The following is a 19928-nucleotide window of genomic DNA, read 5'->3' as shown; positions in this document are numbered from 1 at the left end:
CTTTCCCATTTTGGATGTGTTTTGTGTGTTTTTCCCGACATTCACGCTGAAAACCAATGCTACCGCTCAAGGGGCTCGCACACCGGACGTGAAGCTCAGCGCCGCAACGTCTTTCAAATTCGAATGCATTGTTTTATATTTTTTTCTGAGTCGTAGCTGGGCGCCAAATGTCGCCGCCGGTGTGCATAAGTTAAGCTCATAGAAAACAATGCGTTCGAATTTTAAAGACGTGGCGAGGCGCTGAGCTTCGCGTTCGGTGTGCAAGAATGGGGTTCCAATGAGGGGTGACTTCAACAAAATGTGATAATTGCTAAGCAAACTGAGAGGAGAACTAACATATATCCTCCGGCCACCTCTGTTGCGCAAGCACCGCATTTGCTGACTTTTCTCCGTTTAAAGGACACACCGGCCATTCCAGCTGAACTAAAGCTTTCACTTCTTAATATGGAAAATAATAATAATAATAATAATAATAATAATAATAATAATAATAAAACAAGCCCAAAACTCCATATAAGTGGCGCTGCAAGTGTGGTCAAACAGGTTTATGTTTTTTTTGTTTGTTTTGTTTTTTAATCGCATGTTTACTTAGAAAAAGAATGGAAAAGTGCTGCAATGGCATAAAAAAAAAACCTTAAGGTTAGCACAACGAAATAAATATATTGCATGGTTATACATGCTCATTTGAGATATGTTACATTAATTAGTATTAGTAGGCCTAGACTTATTTGTTCTCATGTGCTTGCATTCGATTTGTCTAATGCAATAAATTGAATTATTATATTTAAGCTTTATTTATATTTTAGGTGATGTTGCTGGGTAAGTGAATTAAGAACAATGCTCAATCATAAAAAAAAAATAAAATAATGTATGGGCGTGAGGCGCCGACGCGATCACTTACATTTTCTTATAAAAGCAGGAAAAAATTAAAATACTCAGACATTTATGTAACATTTCGAATCTGTGAAGGGTTAAATAGGCCTATTATTTCAAAATAAAAAGAAAAAATTGCCTGTAAAATAAAGAAAGCAAAAAGAATTTCCTTTCTGTGGACATCTCAAAAATGAACCGAAACTCATCATATATAGGCTAATTTAGTTACTTGTCGCAGTTTGTTCCTTTCATTTTTTTAATATGTTTATTATTTAGGTGAAATAAATTTCACGCATAGGTTATTTATTCCTTTTATAGGATTTCTCCATTCAGAAGCGCTGCTGCCCGATGATGATGAATCTTTGTGTTCTGTTGTTTATTCTGCTATTTGTTCATGTAGGATAAAACTAATTAAACCCCTGGGATTTTATTAATGGGTCAAAGACACGTATCCATTGTAATTTTGTTTAATTCTAATTTTATTTTACCTTGTCGGTTAATGATTAAAAGACAATGATCTCATCGGTTGAAAGTCAGGGGAGGAAACAAAATGGCATCCACAAGGCAACATTTAGTTTTCATTTAGTTCAAGTTTTTTTTTTTTTACTATTTTTTTTTTTTCTTATATTCAAGTTTATTTCGATTAGCATAAATGTTTTAATACCTAGTTTTATTTTTTCTTAGTTAACTATAATAACCCTGCATGGGAAAAACATCCACAACTGCAGTACAGTCAGTTTTCCAGCTGTTTAAGCCATGAATATTTACAAATTCACAAACTCATTATTGCCGTCTGGGACACAATCTCAGGCCGGGAGTCTCAGACTCATCGAAGCCAAATACAGTTATTGATGCTCGGGAAGCCAACAGCAATTTCTTAATGATCAGCATTTCATCTAAAAAGAGGTTCACCTGAAAATGTTGTCCAATAGAGGGAGCCACAGAATAAGGAATATTTTAAGCTTATTTTCCTTAATTTTAAGCTTGTCTGTTTCCATACTTTTGAACTATAACCATTACATTTCTTTAACCATTTTCTGACAATATAGTTTTACTGTACATTGACATGAGAAATGCTTATCCCAAGAATAATTATTTTTATTTATCCTAATATGCTGTCTTAACTAATATGACAGTTTGTTCTGCATGTGTATTTCTTTTTTCCCGGTTTATAGGCTATAGCTTACAATATTATAATTTCTATTAAAATACATGATTAAAGCATTTGATAATAGGCCACAATTTGCACTCTGAATCAATCTTTTAATTTCGAATTTGGTCTTTTAATTTAACGGTCTTTAATGCATGATGCATTTTTTTTTTTTTTTTTTTTTTTAGGATTTCTATGGGGGACAAAACTCTGAAACAATATGTTTTACTTGGATAATGCTGTCATTATCAGTAGTGTTTATGACAGGAGAAATGTGTTTATTAGTTGTCTCTGGTTGTCATTTTAGGACATTAAGCCCAGCATTTTCAAGTTAAGCAATAGCACACCTTTTAATGTCAGTTGATTGGCTAATAGTGTGGGTCATGTTTTCGTCAACATATTTAAACAAAATTAGGAATGGAGAAATATTCAGCGATTTTGAGGTGCTTAAATGTTTTTTTTTTTGTTTTTTGTTTTTTTCTTTTTGCTCAAAATAAAGCACGAACGTGACGTCTGCCGAACGTGATGTCTGCCACATTACAGTTCCACTGCCTGGACGTGACGTCTACGTGACGTCTGCGTTTGCTGCAAGGGTTTCCAGCACATTCCATACACTAATTTGAGCTTTATTATACCTATTCATTCTCTATTATTGTTTACACTTATCCTCATTGGAAATAATATTTAACGTTTTCAAGGCCATTCATTATTTTTAGCATGCAAGCCACCCATGCAGCTTTGTTACTGCAAAGTGTCTACTTTCAATTTTATGATAAAATATATAGGCCTAGAATAAAAGTGTTTTTACGCTCTTTAATTTGAAACAATTAGCCAGGATGAATCAATGACGTTTTCCTCTAATATTTGCAGCAAGAAATAAACATGAATATCTGAATGCATGTTAAAAAAATCAGAACGATTTAATACGAACCACATGCAATTGATCAGTCAGTTTCAAAAAACGTGGTACTAATGCCGCTGTGTGATATTTGTACTGAATGAAAACAATTTTCGCATAGCGGCCAAAAGGAAAATATGAATTAAAAAACATAAAAAAATTGTGAGGGGATATTTGAATTATTTGTTAATAAACCAGTGTTTTCGGATTGTCACAAAGATGAATTTGACGATCTTGACTCATCTCCTCAACTGGACGCCCTTTAGATAAAAATACTTGTAAAAATACTTGTAATCCTGGCTAATAATACAATAATAGCTTAGTGGTTAGAGCATGGCACTAGCAATGCCAAGGTCATGGGTTCGATCCCAGGGATTGCACATACTCAGATACAAATGTATAGTATAATGCAATGTAAGTCGCTTTGGATAAAAGAGTCTGCCAAATGCATAAATGTAATAAGAGTTTGTTTTCGATTGGAATTATTTTGTTTTAAAGTAGTAATTTAAAGCATTTTAGATATTTTTATCATCTATGAGGCAACTATTCACTTGGTTCATTTTTGTGAAGACTTCCTTCTTAAGCCAGAGACGAAATGTTTTTTTTTTTTCATATATATTTATTTATTTATTTAGATCGGTTGTTCCTTAAAAAAATAAATAAATAACTTGATTTTAACAAACAGAGAATGTTCCAAAAATATTTCTAAACTAACTAAAGAAACGAAAAGAAATTGACCACCTTACCATTAAAAAACAAAACTGAAATATTGTAATGGCTGCACATCAGCTGTGTTTGGGAAAGAGAAAGAGAAAGAGACTCAGCTAAAATATAGTCTGATTATGGTTATTGCTAAAAATCCCTGAAAATATCGAGATATAATTTTTGTCTCTATCGCACACCTTTATATAGCCTATTTAATTAATCTTTGCTTGTTTGGTACACAATCCACTGATCATAAAGCTTAAAAAAAAAAAAAAACCTTATCTTAGTTTCTCTCAACAATATCTGGTTGTCCTGCATCTTCAATAAACAAGTTAAAGTTAGTCCATAATGCAGCTGCTACAATTATTGCCAGTAGTTTTTACTTCTATTCATGACTTCTTTGTTAACTTATCTGTTTTCTTTTCTTCTTCTGGCTACTGAAACTATATATTTATTTACATACTTGTATAAGCACCCAATCATTTATTTTTGTTGTCAGATAAAATGAATTAAACATGGGCCAACGATGCCATCTATTGGTGAGCGAGTGCCAGCGTCGTTGTTTAGCTCTATTTTCATTTCACGCATCCATTAACAATTAATTTCACGCAACGATAAGGATCGAGGACACGACAAATAAATAAATAAATAAAATTGGTGAATCATTTATATAAGGTTTTATTTATTTATATATTGAAGGGGTGGGTCTGGTTAATATTGTTATTATGATATTGTTACAATTTAAAATAATGGTTTTCTATTTTAATATACTTTATATTTATGAGTTCTCAGCATCATTACTCCAGTCTTCTTTGATACATGATCCTTCAATGTCAACGTCGGAAAAAATTGTGCTGCTTAATATTTTTCTGTGATATTTTTAAAGGATTGATTGATGAATACTGGCAGATTAGTATTCAAAATATAGAAATCTTATCAATTTAACATTATTGCTGAATAAAAGTTAACATTTTCTTTTTAAAAAAGAAAGGAAAACATGATAAAATATTAGAATCCTAATTTATATTTTAAATGTAAAATATAAGAAGAGAGGTGCTTGAAAAACTGAACATTAATCAGGCATAATGCATTTTTCCATGTATATTATTATTATTTTACAGTCTCAGATCTAGCAGCTGATTGCGATCGATGGGTTGGCCATCAAGCGTGTAGGCTACATTAAAAACTTAAAAAGATTAAAAAAAACAATAACCCCCAAATGTAAAAAATTTCAAAACGGATTTCATAAAACTAAACAACATGAGTATACCTATATGCAACACAAACTTCGCTAAAACATTGCTTTTAGGCTTTATACTTTTTATGTTATCTTTTTTTTTTTTTTTTACTTTTTTAAATTGTAAAAGTATAAAGTCTAAATTGTTATATATTAATATATGTACATTTAATATGCACATAGCCTAATTAATGTATATTGAGTTTGCCGGGAAAAAGTTGCACTAAAAACTGAAAAAAAAAAAAAAGTCAGACGCAGACGTCATGTTACAAGTCAGACGGAGATGTCACGTCCATTGAGAGCAGTGAATGAAGTGCAGGTAAATTGTGCATTGGCTCACACACTGCACTGAGCCGTGTGAGGACCGTGTTCCGATACGTGTTAGCGAAAAAAAGAAAAAAAAAATAACTTCGTTGCTACACGTGAATCACGCGTGAACGTGACTCAACACTTCACTGCCACACGTGATTTACATGACGTCTACGCCTCGTCTGCGTCTTAAAATGAATGGATTTAATAGCAAAAAATTAAGACGTCAGTGAGACGTTCAGTGAGACGAGTGCATGTTGCAACGTCATATTTTAGACCTCGTCCGAACGCCATATGCGAGCCCCTTCAGTCTTTTGCCACTCAGTGGCCGTGACCGCAGTCGTAACTGTCGACGGTGACGTCACGTGCATACCCTCTATACAGTGAGTAGTATGAATTTTCTTTATGCATGGAATACCCGGATTAACTAATATATTTGCTGAATTCTGATGTATGCATTTGAGGACACTGCATGGGATAGCGTACTGTTTCCTACAATGCAAAGCATGTGAAAAGTGCAGCATGAGTGAACTGGAAGGGGGAATAAATGTACACATTTCTGTAAAGTACAAAATAGCTGTGTTTCTGAAAACAATATCGTTAGTAGCACGTAATTTGTACTTTAATTTCTATGACATTTCCAATCAAGTCTATTTTATTTGTAGGCTATGGCACTTTATACAATACAGATTTCAAAGCAACTTTAGATTAACAGAAAAATATTGATTCAGTGATGCAAACAGTTCAATGCTTTAACGGAGCTCTAAAAAGACAATGGTGTTCAGCTGAAATCAGTCTATTTAAATCTATTCAATAACTGTGTAAAGTTAATCAATTATGAAATGAGTTAAATTAATAGATAAACCATCAATGTTTAGTAGTATGATCAATTGAACCCTTTGTAAATTAACGAGATCCAACCACATAGGCCGTTTAGACCATTACGTTAAATATAAACAATTCTTTTTAATTTTTGTTCTCATCTGGAGTTAACCAGAAAAAAAAGTGTCACAAAATAAACAATAGTAATGCTTATGATCTATGCAGCAAGTGTATCAATGCTTCCCACAGGTTTGAAATATACGGTGGTAGCCGGGCGAAAAATCCTCCCATTACCCACAGCATTAAAATGGTCTACTACATGTGACAGACAAATAATGTGTGATTTTTAACAGTATTTTTATTTATTTAAATTAATTTTAATTACGTAGCATATTACATTTAATAACATACTAATATTATGCATTATTATGCATTGTAAGTTATGCAAAATTACAGCATTTAAATGGTTCTCCTTTTCCTATGTTCTCCTTGCTGTCATATAGTGTCTCTCTGTGAATGGGACACAGATTTTACTAGTAAAATTTATAAAAATGAATAATATATGTGTCAAATAATGTTCTTAATCTTTTCTTCCTGTGGGGGAGACTACAATAATTTATTATGAATTAAATGGAAATCAAATTAAACAATTTATTGTGTAACCAAAATACCAATAATGCCCAAGAGAAAAAGAAAAAAAACTTAGCGTGTGACTTTTAATTATAAACAAGCCCAAAATACACAGGTACTCTTATTTTGAAATGTCTGTACTATTGCAGGCTGATCCTTCAGATTCTTACCATCGTCTAAAACATTTTATATAAAGGCCATAAAGTAGACATTGTAATAATTCATCAACTTGAGTTCATTAGCAATCACTTGGCATAAATCTGCGCTTTTCATTGATTGAGAATCACTTTGAAGCAGTCTGAAGCGCTGTTGCGCAAGCTTGTGACTTTGCAAAATGCAGCACCTGTGGGAATGTCAGCGGGATTAAACAGTTCTGACGCACACATAACGAGCAGGTACGAAACGACTAGTTAAATCGATTGTGGATGGTTTCATTATCTTGCGCGGATGTAAAAGTATAAGAGGATAAAAATAATAAAAGCAAAAATGTGTCTACAAATATACTTTGGAAACTTTCAAACAAGATAAGTTAAAAATATAATTAGCCTGAGTCAAACCAGTTAACTTATGTAACCACATTGTCAAATTTTTCTCCACGTACATTTTTTTGTCAAGCAAAATAAGATCTAATCAACTGATTTTAAGTGAAACGCATGATTAAGGCTGATCTTTTTTTCCTTGTCTCCAAAAATATCTGCGTACACGAAACCACTGAAATTGACTCAAAACAATGTAGTACATGCCAGATCAGTATGTGGCACTGTAATTCTGCCACAGAGATACACTAAAAATGGAGAATAAGACTTGGAGCCTGAGCATAAAGCTTGCACGCTGTATACAAACTTTAGTAATGCTTACAAATGCTACATATTTTAGTAAAGCTAATAGGCTGAGTAGCTTCTGTAGAACGTACAAAAGCATGTAGTCTGCTATTGTTGTTGTTCCTGTTTTGTGCCATTTTGTGAAACGTTGATGTCATCACCCCATGTGTCGATCCTAGTCAGACACATGGGGTGATGACATCATCGTTTCACAAAATATACAAATTGGCTGTACACACGAAAACGCAAGGGCATAGTTATCAGATTTATCCACTCTGGGACCCGGTTTAAAAAAAAAAAAAAAAATGGTGGTTTCACCTTCTGAAAACGCCAGATCTGTCTGAACAAAACACCTATACGATACAAAATTTTTGCGTGAACAGCTGAACTCGTCTCCATGCGGACGGGCCCTTAATTCTGGAATGTTTTCATCAAAAACTTTCATTTCTTTTCGACTGAAGAAAGAAAGACATGGACATCTTGGATGACATAGGGGTGAGTAAATTATCAGGAAAAGTTTATTTAAAAGTGGACTAATCCTTTAATTTCACGGAATGAACTTGACTTTACACCAACAAACAGAATTTTTGGGTTAGATCAAGACCATTGGTGAGGACAATTGAAATGTAGGACATTTTCACTTAGGTTTGCGCATAAGAAAGAATGGTTGGCACATTTATTCGTAAGGTAACAACCTGCTCAGCTGTGTGGAATTAATGTCCAATGTTTGCCATGTGACAACAACACTAGTGATGTGACATTTGAACAAATAAAAATGTGACTAAAATAAACAAGACAAAAAAAATAAATAAGTAAAAAACATGGATGTAGTGTCTGTGACGTCACCCGTAGGTTTCTGAAGAGCAGTTTTGAAATCTAAAGCTAGTCATTGCCATCTTGGCAGTGCGTCAGCGCACGTCACTCCAAGATAACAGCAAATGGGCAAAGAAGTGGGATGTGAGTGGAGTGGAGCTGAGGTGATGTGACAGCAGCAGACAAACAGCTAGTGGTGACTGCAGCAGCAATCCACCAGTCACTCAAGTGGCCGCACCCTTAATTATGCAGAACTTTAAGGCTCAACATTCAAAGTGGATCAAAGCCTTTCATCAAAGTTGTTCTAAAACCTTCTTCTTAGGACAACTTTGATTAACTTTTTTGATCAACTTCAAATGTTGAGTTCTGTCATTTAAATGGATGAGTTATAAAAACAATTCACCCCCCTCACAGTTGTCATGAAGGGCAAAATTAGCAGTATAGAACAAAACACAATTTGTACCAGGCTGTAAACATGTTTTTTCTGCTGTTAAGTTGGGCATTTTAACATGGGGCTCAATGAGATTCTGCTGTCTTTTGGAGCCTGTCCCTAGCAGCCAGTCGATGAAATGCAGTTTAAGTCACTTTCACATTGGCTTCGTTACCAACACAAGCCTCAAATCGAGGCTTCATCTGGTATGCCCATTTATGCTTGGCACAAGCTCCGAAGCCTCGATTTGAGGCTTGTGTTGGTAACGTAGAAATCACATGATCAATGACAAACGAAGCCTCACTTTCTGTACAATCACGTGCGCAATTCACTTTACGCATCAGAATGTTCGACCCCCAGATCTTACTTTTACGAGTAGGTTTTGATTCAGACTTATTCAATTACATTTTTAATTAAAGCTGCAAGCAGCGTTGAGAGGGCCCTCGCACCCGGGCTCACCGCCACCCGTTGGCCTCAGGAAAACAGCGAAAAGTGGGCGTCATGCATTTAAGTGAGTGAATACAGGAGAATTATGCCAAAGTCATTTCAAAATGCCACACTTCCTGCGGCCAACAGGTGGCGCTTTTACCGTAACTGAATTTTGCCATGTTGATGTCTTCAGGCCAGGACTATCATTGAACACGTGAAGTTTGAAGCAGATCGGACATTGTATGCCTGAGTTACAACAACTTCCTGTTTCTTTCGATAATTAATCGCATAAATTAGCACTCAGCCAAGTGTTGCATGATTTAACGTGTCTCTAGCATGTTTGGTACTTCGTGGCATAATGAAATGTGACTCTGGTAGTGAATTACATTGTGAAGCATGCCATTTCCTGTTGCCAGCAGGTGGCGTTATGACTAACTAAATATTGTCATATAGATGTCTTTAGGCCAGGACTCTTATCACACATGTGAAGTTTGGAGCAGATCGGACATAGTATGCCTGAGTTACAACAGCTTCCTCTTTCATGGCGAAACATCAGACTTTGTCAGGCCGCCACAGACACGCCCTTCAGCGAAAACTCAGGATCTTTGAAATTTATCATCGCTAAGGTCTTGAGATTAGACTGACAACATTTGATGTTGATCTGGTTAAATCTCTATGAGGAGTTAAATCACAGTATAAAACATGTCATTTCCTGTTGCCTGCAGGTGGCGCTATGACTGTAACTGAATATTGTTATGAAGATGTCTTCAGGTTAGGACTTTAATAAAGCATGTGAAGTTTGGGGCAGATCCGACATTGTTTGTCTGAGTTACAACAACTTCCTTTTTCATGGCAAAGACATCAAACTTTGTCAGGCCGCCACGGACACGCCCTTCAGTGAAAACTCTAGATCTTCGCAATTTAACGTCACAAAGGCCTTTAGATTAGACTGACCAAAAATGACATTGATCTGATTAAATCTCTAGGAGGAGTTCGTTAAAGTACAACGTCTGGAAAATGCAAAAAACGGTGAATTAATTCAAAATATATTTATATTTATAAATATAAATATATTTATATTTATAAATATATAATTTATAATAATTTATAAATATATTTATATTTCGAAACCAAACAGACTTCCTGTTTGGTTTCGGATTTCGCTCCAAGAGAATTTTTTGTAGGTACTGGGCTGATAAATGTGTGTACCGAATTTCAAAGCCCTAGTGTAATGTAGCGAGCGGGGCTGTACGTTAGATGGCGCTATCGAGCCATTTTGCCACGCCCAATTCCGAAACCCATAACAGACGTAAATTTTCACCACTTCTGACGCGTGTGCAAAGTTTCATGAGTTTGAGCACGTTTAGGCCCTCTAAAATGCGATTCACTTTGGAGAAGAATAATAATAAATATAGCTGCGAGCAGCGATGGCGGGCCCAAGCCCGGTGGCACCGCCACCCCGGTGGCTTCAGGGCAACTGTGCACAGCGGGCAATAGGCACTTAAAACGGTTAAACATCAAAGGACTATGTCAAATTCACTCTACATTTACTGCACTACAAGGTGCCGTTATAGAGCCCCTCCTCCCTGCCCATTTTCAAAGGATTACATGTGCCAAGTTTTAACATTATTCTGATTAATTTTGAAGCAAATCAGGTAAAAATAAGAGGGTGATCTCAATGTATGCTGAAAGTGACACATTTTCTGCTTCCAGTTGGTGGCGCTATGACTTTGAATCACAATAGTCAAATCCATGTGATCAGCCTTGTACAACGAAGACTGAGCCAAAGTTTCATCAAAATCAATTAATGTATGCAGAAGTTATAACACTTTGTTGCCCTTTTCTTGCCATAAATTCGTTGCCTCGCCACGGCCAAACCGTTTGAGATATCCAAAATCCGTTTGCAATTAAACAACTTCAATGTGTTAGCAACAAGTTAAAAAAAGCTTGGTGTAAATTGGATAAACCCTGTAGGAGTAGTAGTATAAAATTCATAGCCTGTTTTTTCAAAAAATTAACATTCAAACCAAAATAGCTGACTTCCTGTTGGTCGGAGCTAATGAATGTAAATTAGAAAATTGTCCGGCTTGATGAGAATAATATATGTACCGAGTTTGGTGACTGTAGGAAAAACTAACCCCCCACTATTGTCAAAAGGTGGCGCTACTGAGCCCCTCCACCACGCCCATTTCTATGGCTTTGTCCATGTCTACTGGTTGACAATATTGATGTGTGTGTCGAGTTTCATGCAATTTGAAGCATGTTAAGAGCCTCAAAAACACTCAAGAATATTATTACAGTTTGACCTGTTGCCATGGCAACAATATTTCAAATATCAAAAATCCTGTCATAGGTCTACATCTGCTGTGTATTGACATTACACTGATGAAGTTTGAAGCAAATCAGGTAAAAATAAGAGGGTGATCTCAAAGCATTTTAAAAGTGATACACTTCTTGCTGCCATTTGGTGGCGCTATAACTTTGACTCACAATAGTTACATCCATGTGATCAGACTACTACAACCAACACACTCCTGAAGTTTCATAAACATCAATCAATGTATGCAGAAGTTATAACACATTTCCTGTTTTCCTTTTCTTTTAAGGAAAGGAGAGGTTCTTTTAACCTTAAAATTAATCGTCTAGGAGGAGTATATCAAATTCCAGAGCATGCGTTTTTCAAACAACCCTTAATAGCTGACTTCCTGTTGGCGTGGCGATTAACTTAGAGCGCGAAAGTTGTTCGGCCCGATGAGGTCTATATGTGTACCGAGTTTCATACTAATACGTGCAAGCATGTTTAATATATGGACCAAATTTTCAGACTTTTTTCAAGGGGGCGCTGTCGAGCCCCCCTGCCACGCCCGGGTACCAGCCTCTCCGGCGTCCTAATGGCCGCGGATTCCAATGTGTGTGCCAATTTTCAAGAGTTTTTGAGTGTTAAGGCCCCCAAAAAGCCCCGGAAGACGGAAAAAAATAAAAATAAAAAAATAAAATAAAAATAAAATAATAAATATAGCTGCGAGCAGCGATGGCGGGCCCAAGCCCGGTGGCACCGCCACCCCGGTGGCTTCAGGGCAACTGTGCACAGCGGGCAATAGGCACTTAAAACGGTTAAACATCAAAGGACTATGTCAAATTCACTCCACATTTACTGCACTACAAGGTGCCGCTATAGAGCCCCTCCTCCCTGCCCATTTTCAAAGGATTACATGTGCCAAGTTTTAACATTATTCTGATGAATTTTGAAGCAAATCAGGTAAAAATAAGAGGGTGATCTCAATGTATGCTGAAAGTGACACATTTTCTGCTTCCAGTTGGTGGCGCTATGACTTTGAATCACAATAGTCAAATCCATGTGATCAGCCTTGTACAACAAAGACTAAGCCAAAGTTTCATCAAAATCAATTAATGTATGCAGAAGTTATAACACTTTGTTTCCCTTTTCTTGCCATAAATTCGTTGCCTCGCCACGGCCAAACCGTTTGAGATATCCAAAATCCGTTTGCAATTAAACAACTTCAATGTGTTAGCAACAAGTTAAAAAAAGCTTGGTGTAAATTGGATAAACCCTGTAGGAGTAGTAGTATAAAATTCATAGCCTGTTTTTTCAAAAAATTAACATTCAAACCAAAATAGCTGACTTCCTGTTGGTCGGAGCTAATGAATGTAAATTAGAAAATTGTCCGGCTTGATGAGAATAATATGTGTACCGAGTTTGGTGACTGTAGGAAAAACTAACCCCCCACTTTTGTCAAAAGGTGGCGCTACTGAGCCCCTCCACCACGCCCATTTCTATGGCTTTGTCCATGTCTACTGGTTGACAATATTGATGTGTGTGTCGAGTTTCATGCAATTTGAAGCATGTTAAGAGCCTCAAAAACACTCAAGAATATTATTACAGTTTGACCTGTTGCCATGGCAACAATATTTCAAATATCAAAAATCCTGTCATAGGTCTACATCTGCTGTGTATTGACATTACACTGATGAAGTTTGAAGCAAATCAGGTAAAAATAAGAGGGTGATCTCAAAGCATTTTAAAAGTGATACACTTCTTGCTGCCATTTGGTGGCGCTATAACTTTGACTCACAATAGTTACATCCATGTGATCAGACTACTACAACCAACACACTCCTGAAGTTTCATAAACATCAATCAATGTATGCAGAAGTTATAACACATTTCCTGTTTCCCTTTTCTCGCCATAAATTCGTTGCCTCGCCACGGCCAAACCGTTTGAGATATCCAAAATCCGTTTGCAATTAAACAACTTCAATGTGTTCGCAACAAGTTAAAAAAGCTTGGTGTAAATTGGATAAACCCTGTAGGAGTAGTAGTATAAAATTCATAGCCTGTTTTTTCAAAAAATTAACATTCAAACCAAAATAGCTGACTTCCTGTTGGTCGGAGCTAATGAATGTAAATTAGAAAATTGTCCGGCTTGATGAGAATAATATGTGTACCGAGTTTGGTGACTGTAGGAAAAACTAACCCCCCACTTTTGTCAAAAGGTGGCGCTACTGAGCCCCTCCACCACGCCCATTTCTATGGCTTTGTCCATGTCTACTGGTTGACAATATTGATGTGTGTGTCGAGTTTCATGCAATTTGAAGCATGTTAAGAGCCTCAAAAACACTCAAGAATATTATTACAGTTTGACCTGTTGCCATGGCAACAATATTTCAAATATCAAAAATCCTGTCATAGGTCTACATCTGCTGTGTATTGACATTACACTGATGAAGTTTGAAGCAAATCAGGTAAAAATAAGAGGGTGATCTCAAAACATTTCAAAAAGTGATACACTTCCTGCTGCCAGTTGGTGGCGCTATAACTTTGACTCACAATAGTCACATCCATGTGATCAGACTCCTATAACGAACACACTCGTGAAGTTTCATAAAGATCAATATATGTATTAAGACGTTATAACACATTTCCTGTTTCCTTTTTCTCGCCATAAATTCGTTGCCTCGCCACGGCCAAACCGTTCGAGATATCAAAAATCCCCTGGCAATTTTTAATCATCAGTGTCTTGACTTCATGCTGACCGAGTTTGGTGGCGATCGAATTAATCGTCTAGGAGGAGTATATCAAATTCCAGAGCATGCGTTTTTCAAACAACCCTTAATAGCTGACTTCCTGTTGGCGTGGCGATTAACTTAGAGCGCGAAAGTTGTTCGGCCCGATGAGGTCTATATGTGTACCGAGTTTCATACTAATACGTGCAAGCATGTTTAATATATGGACCAAATTTTCAGACTTTTTTCAAGGGGGCGCTGTCGAGCCCCCCTGCCACGCCCGGGTACCAGCCTCTCCGGCGTCCTAATGGCCGCGGATTCCAATGTGTGTGCCAATTTTCAAGAGTTTTTGAGCATGTTAAGGCCCCCAAAAAGCCCCGGAAGACGAAAAAAAAAAAAAAATAATAATAATAATAATAATCCTTAGAAGAACAAGAGGGCCCTGCGCGAATTTTCGCTTGGGCCCTAATAATCCTTAGAAGAACAAGAGGGCCCTGCGCGAATTTTCGCTTGGGCCCTAATAAACGGAGCAATTCCAATAGGGTCCTCACACCATCGGTGCTCGGGCCCTAAATATCCAGTCATGCAAGTAATATGAAGAATACAAATTATTTCAGGAAAATAAAATATTTGCCATATCCAATTCATAAAGACTGTGTACATTATTCTATTACATCATATTGATACTCATACTGGCAATAAATGACACAGTTTAATGGGTAAATGAATTTATCACAGAGAGAAATGCAACACGCACTATTAGTATTTTATTTGAGCACATAACCTGAAACTATCTATGGAATGTGTGGCGGCTGCTTCGTCCGACGAAGCTTCTTTCACAGGGATTTGGCGGATTTATTTTTTACTAAACACCAGATGACACAGTTTTCGACGCTCTCGAAGCTTTGAATCTTTTCCCAGAACAATAGAGTACCTCAGGGATGACGCATTTTTGTAGGCAAAACCCGGAAGCGAGTTAGCATTTTAGGGCTTCCAGTTCCAACGCCGCAAAGTCTATGGGTTTTTGCTAAATCGCCTGAAATAAGGTCTGTGGTTAACAAAGCCTCTAAATATTTTCACGTTTTGATCTATGACATAAAACACACCAGTTATAACCCGCTTTGTGATTTTTTTTTTTTTTTAACCTTTATTGTGTCTTAAAAACGGGGGTTGCTAACAAATTGCTAAAAGGGACTACTTCCTTTGGCGGGGACTTCAGACGTCATCATGACAAACAGGACATTTGGACTGCATTTCTCATGAAAAAGTGGATAAGTATTCATACACAGCACAGATCATAATCAGCGAGCATGTTCTTAAATAACGTTGTTTTTTAAATACAGTTTGAGGAAGCTTGGTGGTGACGACGTTGATCCGCGACCATGGTGTGCTGTAGTCCGTTTATAGCCTACTGTTAGCTTTTTATATCTGACCACTTTATTTAGGCTTCAAAATGTATATATGTCGTTTTAACTTGTAAAGATTATCTTGATAGACAAAACGTGTAAGTGTTTGTTAACCCTTTGTTAAACAGAGCTTATTTTCTGCGATTTTCCAAAAGTCTATGGGAAAAATGCATAGGCTTTCAACCGAGGGAACCCGTGCGCCGCTAACTTCTGGGTTGGCCTACAAAAACACCTCATCCCTGAGGCACTCTATGAGGGGAAACCCTCAGTGCTTCACAGGGCCGTCGCTGGTGGGGTGAAAGGTAGTGACAATTATAGGGGCCCCCACTGCCCAGGGGGCCCACAAAATCCAGCAGTTTAACTATAGGCCCCTGTTCTGTGAGTAATTCTAATATTTATATTAGTTGTATGCTAGAGATTTTAATGAAAACCACAGAAACATGCACTTTGATGAAATTAGTTTTCCAAATACCTGCTCTTCACCCCTCCAGAAAAAATGGTTTAGTCCAAGACGGAGTATTTATTAATTATTCAGTCAGCGACAGAGGGACCCAATAAAATAGTAAGTCCCACCCTATCTCGTGAATAGGGCAAATCAGTGTTGACGACGCGGCAGCTAAAGTTAGAGAAGAAGTTGGTGGAAGAGTAGGAGACAGATTCAAAATGAAACGAAAACATAAATCAGGGTACCAGAAACGCCATGAAAAGAAAGAGAGGGAGGCCAGAAGAGCTGCTGGATCAAGACATTCTTTACGACAGGTTAGTGTAGCCTATTGTCATTTCGCTGCCCGATTTACTGTCGTGGGAAAAGTGTCTACCGCTGCCGGGTGGGTGCTGTCATTTGTTTCATTACCGGCGCTCAAAACCGGACACAAGTCACGACTCATATCACAAGCACAAGCATATTGAACGCTTATACATATAAAAGTGACATTATGCTACCCACCTGTCTGCTGATGACGTATTTAATCACATTAGAGAAAACACGCATACAACACTCCTCTTGGATGGCTACATTTATTTGCTTTAAAATATATATTTATTTGCTTTAAAATATATTATGCAGTGCCAAATTATCTTTATTAAAAAATTAAGACAATGAGTAATTTTAAGGGTTTTAATTATTTTATTTTTATTAAAAAAATATACATTTGACTGCATTCTTGTCAATTTCTGAATGTTTACTTTTTGATTTATGAATTATATCAGACTGATGGGAGAAACTATTAAATTGCTGGACTTGGTTTTATTGGTTTTAATTTAATAATTTCTTGACATTTGTTAGTTTATTAGTTTGTCGTGAATAATTGCATGAAGATTTTAAACAGTGTTTAATAAGTTATTGCTTAATTGCATTTTTTTATGTAATATTTATATAAACATTTAACTTTTAAAATAAAGGGTTTATAACTACATTACCATATTCTGTTGCATGTAAATAGATTGTCAATGTAATATGATATCAAGACTAAACTTACTATAATTTTCTGCAGATGTAGCATCGTCTGATTCGCAACCCCATTCCAAAGATGACTTGGAGGGTCAGTGTGTAAGATACTCATTGGGGATATTGACTTATGAATCTTTCTATTGTTTGTATTTAGTATTTACTAGTTACATCTATTTTAACAGAACCAGATTAGATAGTGTTTTTTTTTTTTTTTTTAATAACTATTGAGTCATGGTATTTGTTATCTACAGAGCCAGGTTCCTCAATCCAGCAAATGCATGAAAGTAGTCCAGCATCAGTTAGTAAAAATCCAAGTGAAGAAGCTGAAAATAGCACCAGTCAGGACACAGTCACAGACAGCCCAATCTCAGGGAGAAATGAAGGCAAGAGTGAAGGAGATTTTTTGACAACTGATCCAGGATTATGGCCAGAGAGGATTACAGATCGTGAACGTGAGGTGATCGTTAGAAAGCTAGCCACTGCCAGTGAGACAGACCTGAAAACTATTATGCCCAAGGATTCAGAAGGAAAGAAATTTCCAGAGTATCTCCAGTTTAGTAAGTCAGCAAATGGGCGAGAGAAACAGAAGAGAGACTGGTTGACATACAGTCCAAGCATGGATTCATTATATTGTATGCCATGCATGCTCTTTTCACAGGATGACCTCAGAAAGACATCAACTAGTGCACTAAACTCTAAAGAAGGGTACAAAACAGCAGATCTAAAATGGCGGAGAATGTACAACAAATTCCCTGACCATGAAGCAAGTAAGGCACACAAAGCATGCTACCTTAAGTGGAAAAATCTGAAGTTTTCTTTGATAGAAGCAAAAGGAATAGATAGCAGCTTGCAAAAACAAATACCGATGGAAGTTGAAAGAAACAAAGCAATTCTTGAAAGAATATTAGATGTCACACTTTTTTTGGCATCAAGAAACTTACCATTCAGAGGGACCACAGACAATTTAGGTGATGTTCGCAATGGTAACTTCCTTGGCACATTAGAGCTGTTGGCTCATTATGATCCTCTACTCAGTGACCATTTGCAAAAAGTGTCAGAGAAGAAGTCAGGTACAAGAATGACACATTACCTTAGCCCAGAATCACAAAATGAATTTATCGAGCTCTGTGGAGATAAGGTCTTGAAAGAAATATTGAAGGAAAGGGAGCGCGCAATTTATTATTCTGTGATTTGTGATGCAACTCCTGATATTTCTCATATGGAACAAAATGTGATTCTGTTAAGATATGTTGCAAACAAGGAGAACGATCAGTGGGAGATAATTGAGCGTTTTTTACAGTTCAAAGCTTTCAATGGTAAGACTGGCCGGGAAATATCAGAAATGATTTTGAAGACTTTGGAGGAACATTCCATTGATATTTCAGATTGCAGGGGACAAGGTTGACAATGGGGCAAATATGTCTGGCAAAGTAAAAGGGGTTCAGGCTGAAATAAAGAAAATAAACCCTCTTGCCACATATTCACCCTGTGCCTCACACTCTCTGAATCTTGTTGGTGTACAAGCAGCAGAGTCATGTCCTGAGGTTTCCACATTTTTTGGCTGTTTGAACCGCTTATACAATCTCTTTAGTGCAAGTCCCGAGCGGTGGGCAATCCTTAAAAGTCAGACTGGCTGCTCCCTTCATCGCTTATCAGAGACCAGGTGGAGTGCACGCATAGCTGCTGTTAAACCTGTTGCAAACCACTTGCCATCAATTATAGAATCTCTGGACACCATCCTAGCTAAGTGCAGTTTAACCAATGAAGCTAGGTCAGAGGCCAGTGGTCTAAAACAGTACTTCATGTCATTCAAAGCCATAGTTCTTCTCACTGTATGGAAGAAAATCCTGCAGTCCATTGAAGACAGAAACCTAATTCTGCAATCAGGGAAAATTTCAATCGAAGTTGAAATAGACAACATAAAGGCACTGAAAGAGGAGATGGAAGTTTTGCGTAACTCATGGGATAATCTTTTTGCAGAAGCTTCCCACATTGCAGAAGCTATGGATGTACCCAAGGGGTTTCCAATCAGCCACAAAAGAAGAAGAAAGCAGTTTGCAGATGAGAGTCAGAGTTCAGAGGATACCAACCAACTAGTGACGGAAGAAATTCGGTTTCGAAACAATGTGTTTTTTGTGGCATTGGATAATATAATCTCTGCGTTGGATATCCGTTTCCAAACCACTGCAAAGATATATGAAGAGTTTTTTGCAATTTTACAGTTAAAAGACTTGACAGAAGATCAGATTCACCCAGCTTGCCGCTCTTTAGTGAGCAAATATACACAGGATCTTACAGCAGGGTTTGAGAATGAAGTGAGGCATCTCAAATCTGTGTATAATGCCACATTTGTACACTGTCAGTCTCCTCTCGACCTGCTGAATTCAATCTACAGGATGCAGCTCCAGAGCATTTTTGGGGAGGTGTGCGTTGCAGTGCGCATCTTCTGCACTCTACCTGTCTCTGTTTCTGGTGCAGAAAGAGCTTTCAGCAAGTTGAAGCTTGTCAAAAACTATCTCAGGTCTACACAAACTCAAGAGAGGTTTAATAGCCTTGCCCGACTTTCAATTGAAAGCCAGCTAAGCAGACAGCTAGACTTCAAAGACATCATAAGTGACTTTGCCAACAAAAAGGTCAGACAATGGGATTTTGGTTCATCCTGAAGTGACGTAAGGTCATGAAAGGTTAAAGATCAATCAAACCGATATACATATAATCATTTGTATAATTTTCATAGTTATTTCAAAGTTCATTTCTGGCTGAAATTTGTTTTAGTGTTTGCTCTCTGTTTGTTTTTATACATGTTAATATTTTGCTTTTGATGTTCAGTAAAAACCTTTATTTACATTTATTTGTTATCTGATTGTTATTTTGTAAGAAACACCTATTAGATTGCATATAGGCCTTCATGCTCATATATTGTACAATAT

General features: G+C 36.9%; 1 protein-coding gene across 3 annotated transcripts in view; it reads right to left on the bottom strand.

Moving 5' to 3' along the window:
• sugt1 (SGT1 homolog, MIS12 kinetochore complex assembly cochaperone) overlaps window positions 1-19928 on the bottom strand; it is a 124780-nt gene that overhangs the window by 104038 nt on the left and 814 nt on the right. The window lies entirely within an intron of this gene.

This window comes from Chanodichthys erythropterus, chromosome 12, assembly GCF_024489055.1.
Source record: "Chanodichthys erythropterus isolate Z2021 chromosome 12, ASM2448905v1, whole genome shotgun sequence".
NCBI lineage: Eukaryota > Metazoa > Chordata > Actinopteri > Cypriniformes > Xenocyprididae > Chanodichthys > Chanodichthys erythropterus.
The sequence above is the reverse complement of the archived record's forward strand: the minus strand, read 5'-3'. Positions and strand labels throughout refer to the sequence as shown.